The sequence below is a fragment of the Barbus barbus genome (genome assembly GCF_936440315.1).
Source record: "Barbus barbus genome assembly, chromosome: 9".
Taxonomy (NCBI): Eukaryota; Metazoa; Chordata; class Actinopteri; order Cypriniformes; family Cyprinidae; genus Barbus; species Barbus barbus.
In genome coordinates this window covers 29,694,369-29,705,032 of record NC_136737.1, presented here as the reverse complement: position 1 = coordinate 29,705,032, position 10,664 = coordinate 29,694,369, and the positions used below count along the sequence as shown (strand labels likewise).

At 37.2% G+C, this 10,664-nt stretch overlaps 1 protein-coding gene across 1 annotated transcript in view; it reads right to left on the bottom strand.

Moving 5' to 3' along the window:
• Nucleotides 1-2,522: 2,522 nt before the first annotated feature.
• The window catches only part of LOC306874671 (NLR family CARD domain-containing protein 3-like), a 28,820-nt gene continuing 20,678 nt past the window's right edge, over nucleotides 2,523-10,664 (bottom strand). The window contains exons 9-11 of the mRNA XM_079424878.1: nucleotides 8,403-8,576; nucleotides 3,375-3,548; nucleotides 2,523-3,290 (exon numbers count right to left, since the gene is read on the bottom strand). The gene's annotated coding sequence lies outside the window, so the exon portion shown is untranslated. The remainder of the gene's footprint in view (nucleotides 3,291-3,374; nucleotides 3,549-8,402; nucleotides 8,577-10,664) is intronic.

Genomic DNA, 10,664 nt, shown 5'->3' with positions numbered 1-10,664 from the left:
AAGAAAATGTGGAGCAGATGCGATCTGCGGTCGGTCGACAGGCGGCGCTAAATCACGGGTTCAGGAGGCCACTCGCTAACGAGTCGTTCTTTTGAGTGATTCAGTCGAACCGATTCGCGAACCGTTCGTACAGTACTGCATTGTTTATAAGAGAGAACATCTGTTTAGGAATAAACCTGTAGGGTCAGCCACATGCTTGAACTTATTACCATAAACAATGCAACATTTGACAATATAATAGGCCTATCAAGAATAAATCAGTTATTTCTTCTGCACTGGTACATAATAATGCTACATGATTTGATTATGTGTAAAGTCATGTGTAAAGTGGCATAATTTGGTTATGTGTAAAGTCATGTGTAAAGTGGCATAATTTGATTATGTGTAAAGTCATGTGTAAAGTGGCATAATTTGGTTATGTGTAAAGTTATGTGTAAAGTCATGTGTAAAGTGGCATAATTTGGTTATGTGTAAAGTCATGTGTAAAGTGTCATAATTTGGTTATGTGTAAAGTCATGTGTAAAGTGGCATAATTTGGTTATGTGTAAAGTCATGTGTAAAGTGGCATAATTTGGTTATGTGTAAAGTCATGTGTAAAGTGTCATAATTTGGTTACGTGTAAAGTTATGTGTAAAGTGTCATAATTTGGTTATGTGTAAAGTTATGTGTAAAGTCATGTGTAAAGTGACATAATTTGGTTATGTGTAAAGTTATGTGTAAAGTCATGTGTAAAGTGGCATAATTTGGTTACGTGTAAAGTTATGTGTAAAGTGTCATAATTTGGTTATGTGGAAAGTCATGTGTAAAGTGTCATAATTTGGTTACGTGTAAAGTTATGTGTAAAGTGTCATAATTTGGTTATGTGTAAAGTCATGTGTAAAGTGACATAATTTGGTTATGTGTAAAGTCATGTGTAAAGTGGCATAATTTGGTTATGTGTAAAGTCATGTGTAAAGTGGCATAATTTGGTTATGTGTAAAGTCATGTGTAAAGTGGCATAATTTGGTTATGTGTAAAGTCATGTGTAAAGTGGCATAATTTATACTTGGAGCACAATGACTCATATATTTGTGCATCATGAACAAACCCTGGCATTTTGCTTCCATGTTTGTGATAAAGTGAGATGCATCACATATCGTTTAGTTCACAGAGAAAAGTAACGAGTTGCAAATTATTGCTTAAGCTTTGACTCCCAGACAAATTACTCTTCCATTACCTGCATATTAATGCTGCAGAATGTTATTTTACTGTTAACATTCACATACTGAAGAAACTGTAGCAGGATTGTGGGAACCAGTGATATATTAATATCACTAATTTTATGTATTCATCTTTTTCAGACGTGTGACTCTTTCACTCATACGCTGTATTTATGACCATCATGGGGCAAAGTGATGGGTAAACCCAAGGCCCTCTCATAGGCCCCTTATCATGTGCATGTGTGTGTTTGGTCTGTAACAGATGGTAGGGATGTAAACGATGGGTTAAGTGTGGCGTGTTTGAGCGCTAATGGTGTGTGTGCATCCACAGCTCCTTAGCAGGTAAGAAAACTGAAACAATAAGGATGTATGTAAACCAGTGCTGCTCTGTCACACAGCCTGTGCTATAAGTTGGTAATTTTATGCAATAGAGCAAAATAAGCTGATTTGTGTACAGAGTAACAACAGGTTAATTAAGGTCAACTCATATTGTAGGATGCTCTACTGCTCCTTCTGAGTCACATGCATCAATCTGCATCTAATCTCACTTCCTGACTGTCCACAAACCTAGTATTGGGAGCCCATTCATTAAATTGCACATCTTGGATGTCTTCCTGATCTAAAGCTTGAGACACCTCAACAGCTGAAGTCCAAAGACATCAAACTCAGTCTAAGGTGAGTGATGAAAGACGGCTATTTTAATCAACTGATTTGTCCCATTCTATTCAATTTGAAATGTTATTTTCCAAAAACTGACTTGTAATCTTATCACTGCATTCCCAGAGATGCTAATGCTGTCTTTATAGTAATAGGACTGAGTCACAGTTGTAAGTCATTATTTTCACTAAGATTCTGATCTGTGATGCTTCTCAGTAGAGAAGCAAACATGTTTGTGTTTGTTTGTTTGTTTATAACATGACAGGTGAACAGGTGAAGAATAAAAAAGGAAGACATGTCTCTTCAAATAAGAATAAGACAGGATATTGCTGGATACTGTTGCTTGTTTTCATTGTGTCCTGAAATGCCATGCTTTGGCAATAAACTGATTATCATAAACAACACATGTATTTTTCTAGGGATGTGGCATGACCAGGGGATAAATTGTTGCAGTCGTTAATTTAGCCTGATAGCTTGAATCAACTGAAGTATTTCTTATTAATATTTATTTTGTAAGTGTAATCCTCTGGACTTACTTTAAGACACCAAAACTATTTAACACAGGAAAAAAAAAAAATACTATGTGCTTTTCAGGGGTAAAGATATATTTGACCCAATATGTCTTAATAAATATATTAAACAGTATTTTTTTATTTTATTTTATTTCCATGACAAAAAAGTTACCACAAAAGAGTAATTATTGAATAATACACATTGGAAGAAAGCTTGGCAAAAAATATTCAAAGCAAAGATTTATTAAGATTTGTGAATCCCAGAGGGGTCATAGTTAGATCTGTTAAAATAGAGATCTATTTATAAATAATTGATGTTTTACATATTTAATTTATTTAGTTTATTACAGTATGTTTTATGTCAAACTCTCTCCTTGAGACTGGAGCACTCTGCTGGTAAACTGTGATCATGACTGTCATATACTATACTGTTGTCTTTGACCTAGCATATTCATATTCAAATTTCTGACTTAAAACACAAAACCAACAAGAATTATAAAAAATAAAACTCTACAGCATGATTTATTCATGCTGCATTACATGCTGGGACCCTTCATACATATGCACAGCACAAAACACAGTATGACGCTGTTTGTTTACAAGAAATTACTGAGAGTGCAGTTCAATACAAGAGTAGTCCCACTGGGAAATTACTGTGAAAGTAATGCAGTTATTAACCTGGAATATACTGTAATTTAACACTAAATGTTTCCAGTACAGTTAGTATGTCCAATCTAATTATTTAAACAAATGTTCCCATGAGACTGGAAAAAATGTAGGCTGAATAAAAATTAACAATAAAATCCTTCACGTATGAAACCGCTGGATCAGTATCAATATTAATGTCCAGGTGACAGTCTTGTTCAGGACGTGTTGTTTTGATTCACTTGTTTGGAGCTTGTGGAGTTTCCTCTGTCAAATACTGTACAATAGAGAGGAAGATAAAATACACTAAGATCTGCTTTAATACAAGATAATAAATTACATCATTGCATCAATAACTTACTGTAGTTTCTGTAGTTTACAGTGTGGATCCTCCAGTAGAGCAGAGAGCAGCTTCACTCCTGAGTCTCCTGGATTATTAAATCTCAGATCCAGTTCAGTCAGGTGTGAGGGGTTTGATCTCAGAGCTGAACTCAGAGCAGCACAGCCTTTCTCTCCAATACTGCAGTTACTCAGCCTGCAGAGAGTGAAGAACATGAATGATCTCTGGGATTGTGTTTCAGCTTTAGGGTGAGAGTGTGTTTGTATGAGCTCTGCTTTTCTCTCTCACACCAGGATCGGTGCTATAGAGATGTTATCTTGCCAGCAGCTGAGACATTAATTTAACTCACTCTACATGATTCCTGATTGTGATGCTGAACTAGTTCATCGTTTTCACTCCTCAAACCGTTTGTAGTACTATACAGGTGATAATGTTAAAATAAGAGTAACATTATAGTGTAACTATGATATATAAGTCTTGTAAGGATCACTAATCGGCTCAATGATGAAATCCAGCGGCGTGGATGAAGGTATAATGTGTGAAGGTCTACTACTCGTGCTTTAATCTAACTACAATTCTCAAGTGATCATTAAATTTAGAATGTGTTTCTAATTAGTAACTAATCACAGATATTGGTTAGTTTAAATGGAGATATTTGATTATTCTGTACATCCTATATTTTCAATTATTCATTCATCAGGGACTCGATGTTGTGTTTGAGTCTGACTCCGACCGGAGGTCATGAATCTCACGATCACAAACTCTCCAGTCTCAACTTACTCAGAGGGTGCAAGGATAACCACAAAATATATACTTAGTGTTTAATAGCCTGTTTATTAGCTTGTGTCTAATAACATATTAATTTTTGTTTTGTTCCTTTACATTCACAACACATTGCTACAACTCCTGCAGCAAACCGTAACAAGAGGAAAATGCAACAGATTTATGCAAACACTAGTTTGTCTTATGATTTAGATCTCTAGAGTTGGGAAGTGATTAATAAAGAGGAATCTGTCTGTTCAGTTCATGAATGAGGTGTCAAATCGACCGGCTCATTGAGGAGAGGAGTGCTGTATCTTTTCTAAGTGATCGGACCTACGATGTTCACACAGTTCACACATAATGTTTGTATTATATTATACAAACATTATATAAAATAAAGAAATAAAAAGGGGGAAAAATAAATACACATACACTGTAAAAAAAATGCTGTAAAAAGGCCATATTCTGACAGTAACATCCTGTTTTTTCATTACAACAGCAAAATCCTGTAAAAAACAATGAATTCTGGGTAATATTTGTTATTTTGGAGAAAGTATCCTTCTGCAGTCCTGTGAAGTAGAGATGGTGAGATGAAGCTTCATGAAGCTTTAAGCTTTTCAGCAAGTAGTTACAAAAGGGTTAATTTCTGGAGGCTTCATTTGCTCACAATAGCACCTGGTGGCCAAAGAGTGTAAAACAAGCAGATATATTACAGACAGAGGTGGATAGTCCAGGGGTCAGAAAGTAAAAGTCCTGCCATATGTTTATTCCACCCATGAACTCAGCAGCTGATTTCACCAGAGGAGGAACCAAGTCATGCCTTTCAAGACACAAACAAGTCTCAAGACAAATCACAAGAACTCAAAGAGTTAAAGTTAATGAGATTAATAAGTGACTAATTAAATGATGATTGTGCATTAGTACATATTTATATTACTAATAGGGCAGGGACTTTCAGGCGTTAATTTAGATTAATTAATTACACAAAAATAACGCGTTAAATTGTTTTTAACGCATTTTAATCGCACTTATTTTTGCACCGCGGAACGTTTCTCACTGGATGAGTTTCGGCGGACCGAATATACTGGAGCACCAACTAGCGTTCAGACAAAAACAAACCACAGTGAACATGGACAAAGAAGCTGATGAGACCGCTTTGGTTGGCCCTGTGGATGGGAAATTCAAAAATCCATATGAAAAAACTTACTTCTCACTGTTCTCAGGTCAAATATTTATATGCGATTAAAATGCGATTAATTTCGATTAATTAATTACAAAGCCTCTAATTAATTAGATTATTTTTTTTAATCGAGTCCCGGCCCTAATTATTAAATTACTACATAATTAAAGAATAAGAATCCAATTCAGAGATAATAAATACATAACATCAATTGGTCAAAGATGAATCTAAGAGAGAGAGGTGCAAACCTGACAGAGGAAACAGTAGCATTTATGAGTGCGGTTTACTGAAGTGGATTTTCCAAAAGACACAAATAGCTGATTAATATATTTTAGTCTCTGATAAACGATCACACCGGTGTGATTAGATGTTCGGTGCTAAATTCAAATCTGTGTTTGCTCAACTTCACTGTCTGGCACGGAGCCAGAGACTGCTGTGTTTTTAGCTCCAGCACTGCGCATTATAACCAATCACACATGATTCTGTTGAGCTCATGAGTACAATGACCAATAAGAGGCATTCAGATGAGTGTTTTATTCAGTGTGAGCGCTCCCTGAATGAATTCTGCCCTCTGACCATTTCTCTCATCAGAAACAACAAAGTGCAGATGTGCGTAAGATGTGAGCAAGATATTCATTTCACAATGTAAGCAACTTCAGTGATTAATGGGAGTTTTTGAGAGTGCTTGAATTAGACTAAAGTCAATGATAATGTTCTTTGATAATGTAAACGGAGAGTCTATTTACACTAATTCTCCAGCATCGTGTGATTGGCTCTGTGAAGATTATAAAAAGCTGCTATGGGGTTGAACCCGTCTTTTGCTATGGACCAGCAGCTCCAGTGGCGCAGATGCTAAATCACTTATGGGAGGATTTTTGACGCGATCGACTAGACTTTTCTCTCTTTTCAAATCTCATATCACATCGTAAAGGCATTTATTTTTAATAAAAATGAAAGAAATAACCCAAAAGTTGAAAATATAGTAACGGGTAGGTAGGGTTAGGGTAGGTGTAGGGAGGGCTTTATTGTATCAATAAGGTGGCATCCATTTAATAATCTGAATTAAAATGATAATTTACACTCAATACGTTATTATTGCATACTGGTTTATAATGTAATACAATACTGAAGTGCAGATAATTGCCACTATTTTGCAACAAGTAGTATAAATAGCAGAAAAACTATATTTTGGGCTCCTCTTCCTTATTAATAGGCCTATATAATAGTACCACCCCAGCAAACAGAAATATTTTGTAATCAGTGGAAACCCTTACAGTGTGTTTTATCACAAGAAGCGCTTCTGTTCAGTCAATAAAAATCGATCGTCTTAATTTGTTTGAGAATGGAGAAAGATCGTTCCATTAATAAGCTCCAGCGTCGTGGCCATATTACCACTTCAGGAGTGCATTATTTCTGTAATAATCTGAACGGACTGGAGTCACAACCACACATCAAGACATTGTTTTGATCACTTATTTCAAGACATTTGTCATGTTTCCATCCTGAAATCTCGTGTGTTTAACTAATCTCTTGCGCACCTCATAAACCTTTCATTACAATTTCCAAAACGTCATTTTAGAGCTAATAACAGAGGCTTGAGTCCTTGATATGCAGGCTAACACAGTTATTAATGCAGTCTAACGCACTCAGGCTATTATTTATTCGCATTGGCCCATAGAAACCTCTATGAACACACTTGACTTGATCGCGGAGGATGAATTTAAGTTTTATTGAAAAGTGTTTATGTATTGTACACTCGTAGCACGCGCACACATTAGGATAGGTTAGATGCCTGCCTCCGGTGCGAGTCCCTATCAAGCACTTTACCGATTCAACTCCTCTCCTCTCCTCCTCTGCCTGGCTCTTTGGCCGCATCTCTCACCGCAGAGCAAGCCTGTTCTTGATAAAGCTGCTGGGAAAACGTGGGAAAAGCCGACGAGGAAGAAGTTGGGGTGAAGCGATCTTTATATAGGTGGAGCAAAATACTTCATCTCTCCGTCTATAGAGCATTGGGTGGTTTACGCTGTCAGTACAGGAGACAAACCAATGGGACACTGGCTGCTCGTTGTCCCTGTGTGATGGTCCTTGGCAAAAACAAAAAAAAAAACAATTCTGTCGGCCCCTTCAGTGCGTCGACCCACCGGAAAAATGCCTTGTATGCCCAATTACCAATCCAGCCCTGAGTCTGTTTTATGATTTAGTTCTAGACTTGATTAATAAAGAGGAGTATATCTGGCAGAGGAAGTTGAATTGCCCATGTTTTCACTGTGAAGTTATAAAACAGCAAAAAGTCGTTCACAGAGACGTTTAATGTAAATGGCAAGGAAATTATGATGGAAATGAATGTCGGCGCAGCCGTGAGTATCATATCTGAGAAACATTTCCAGGCTGCGTTCTCAACAGAGCCACTGGAGGACACTAGAGTCATGTTGAAAACATACACAGGAGAGATTATGCCTGTGTTGGGACAGTTTAATACTCTTCAACTGATTCAATTACACAAGACTTGGTGCCACGGAGTACATGTAAATCTGTTATTCATGGATTGGAGAAAGACTTTGAGGAAAGTAATTTTTGTAATTATTGATCTGTACATTTAATTTTGGCTTACACTTACATACTTTGTTGTTTAATGGTTTATAAGTGTATATACAAACATTCATTAGTCTTGAGCACATTCAGTATAATCACTGTATTTGATCATTTACATTTTGATTCTTACAGGAATCGTTCACCCAAAAATATAAATTGTTATAATGTACTTCCCTGCATGTCGTTCCTAACCTGTATGACCTTCTTTCTTCTGTGAAACACAATAGATCATATTTTGAATATTGTTGCTACACTGTAAAAAAATATACATTTTGAAAAATTGTGGAAACTGACAAATAAATATTGGCTCAACAAATTGCTTCCCAATAATTGTCCCAAAACAAAAAAAATATATATTTTCCACAGAAGAAAGTCACACTGTATTCAAATGACTTGAAGATAATTAAAGTGACAACAGTTTTAATTTTTGGGTGAACTATCACTTTAACATGAAATGTTTTTGTTTGGCAGTATTTTCACACAGTTTTTGTGTTTAATAATATAATAACACTTACTGTAGTTTCTGTAGTTTACAGCGTGGATCCTCCAGTAGAGCAGAGAGCAGCTTCACTCCTGAGTCTCCTGGATTATTATCTCTCAGATTCAGTTCAGTCAGGTGTGAGGGGTTTGATCTCAGAGCTGAACTCAGAGCAGCACAGCCTTTCTCTCCAATACTGCAGCACCTCAGCCTGCAGAGAGAAAGAGACAAACTAAAGATGAGTTAAGTTCATTCACTGTTTGTCACAGACCCATGAATGAGGTGTCAAATCAACCGGATCATTGAGGAGAGGAGTGCTGTATCTTTTCTAAGTGATCGGACCTACGATGTTCACACAGCAGACGAAAAAACAGACAAAAAAATCCCATAGACTTACAATGACGGAATGTTCATGAATTTGAATCTCAACTGTCACTTTCTCACACACACACACACACACACACACAGCTGATTCAATTTCCAAAACGTCATTTTAGAGCTAATAACAGAGGCTTGAGCCATTGATATGCAGGCTAACACAGTTATTAATGCAGTCTAGAGAGAGAGAGAGAGAGAGAGAGAGAGAGAGAGAGAGAGAGAGAGAGAGAGAGAGAGAGAGAGAGAGAGAGAGAGAGAGAGAGAGAGAGAGCGTGTGAATACCAGTGTCTGTGCGTCTCTCAACAGTGTTCAGCAGCAGCGGCTACTAATAACGAATCTTTAAGTTGAACTGCTTCAAGAACCTCACTACTGAGAAATGTCATGTAGCTTTTCAGCTGCAAAACTATTTTATTGATCAGTTTGTGGGGCAGACGCAGCTCTGACACCAAGTCTCTCTCCGCGTTTCCACGTGTGTGCAGGAGTGCATGTCTGTACTGTGTGCGTCTGTGAGAAATAAAGGTCCAAAACCCATTTACTTATATATGAGAATCGAGAAATCTCATGATATAATTAACAAGTTGGGGCTGGGGGGGCTTTCAACTGAGGGGGGCCTTTAATCAGTCCGTGCCCAGGGCACCACTGTCATAATTGGTCCCTGTATACAGGTGATAATGTTAAAATAAGAGATTATAGTATAACTATGACATATAAGTCTCGTAAGGATCACTAATCGGCTCAATGATGAAATCCAGCGGAGTGGTATAATGTGTGAAGGACTACTACTACACATAATGTACTTCCCTGTATCACCTTCTTTCTTCTGTCAAACACAATAGATCATATTTTGAACATTGTTGGCAAACAAAGTTTTGGTACCATTGTTTTCCATTGTGAGGACAAAAAATATTTCTCAAAATATCTTATTTTATGTTCAACTGTCACTTTCTTTCTCTCACACACAGGGCAATAGGAACCCCTTCTCTCTCTCTCTCTCTCTCTCTCTCTCTCTAATTCAATTCAATTCAAATAAGCTTTAGTGGCGTGAGTAGCTGCTGAAAATTTAGATTTGATCACAGAAATAAATTGCATTTTAAAATATATTCAAATAGAAAGCGGTTATTTTAAACAGTAAAAATATTTCACAATATTACTGCTTTTGCTGTATTTCGGATCAAATAAATGCAGGCTAGGTGAGCAGAAGAGACTTCTTTAAAAAAACATTAAAATCTTACAGTTCAAAAACTTTTGACTGGTAGTGTAGATAGGCTATATATCATTGCTTCTAGTTGTTTTGGATAAGAATAAAACGTCAGGTCCGACAATATTGTGTCTTTTTTAATTTAAATCTAGATTTATTCGCATTGGCCCATAGAAACCTCTATGAATACACTTGACTTGACTGCGGAGGATGAATTTAAGTTTTATTGAAAAGTGTTTATGTATTGTACACTCGTAGCACGCGCACACATTAGGATAGGTTAGATGCCTGTCTCCGGTGCGAGTCCCTATCAAGCACTTTACCGATTCACCTCCTCTCCTCTCCTCCTCTGCCTGGCTCTTTGGCCGCATCTCTCACCGCAGAGCAAGCCTGTTCTTGATAAAGCTGCTGGGAAAACGTGGGAAAAGCCGACGAGGAAGAAGTTGGGGTGAAGCGATCTTTATATAGGTGGAGCAAAATACTTCATCTCTCCGTCTATAGAGCATTGGGTGGTTTACGCTGTCAGTACAGGAGACAAACCAATGGGCCACTGGCTGCTCGTTGTCCCTGTGTGATGGTCCTTGACAAAAACAAAAACAATTCTGTCGGCCCCTTCAGTGCGTCGGCCCACCGGAAAAATGCCTGGTATGCCCGATTACCAATCCAGCCCTGAGTCTGTCTTATGATTTAATTCTCTAGACTTGGGAAGTGATTAATAAAGAG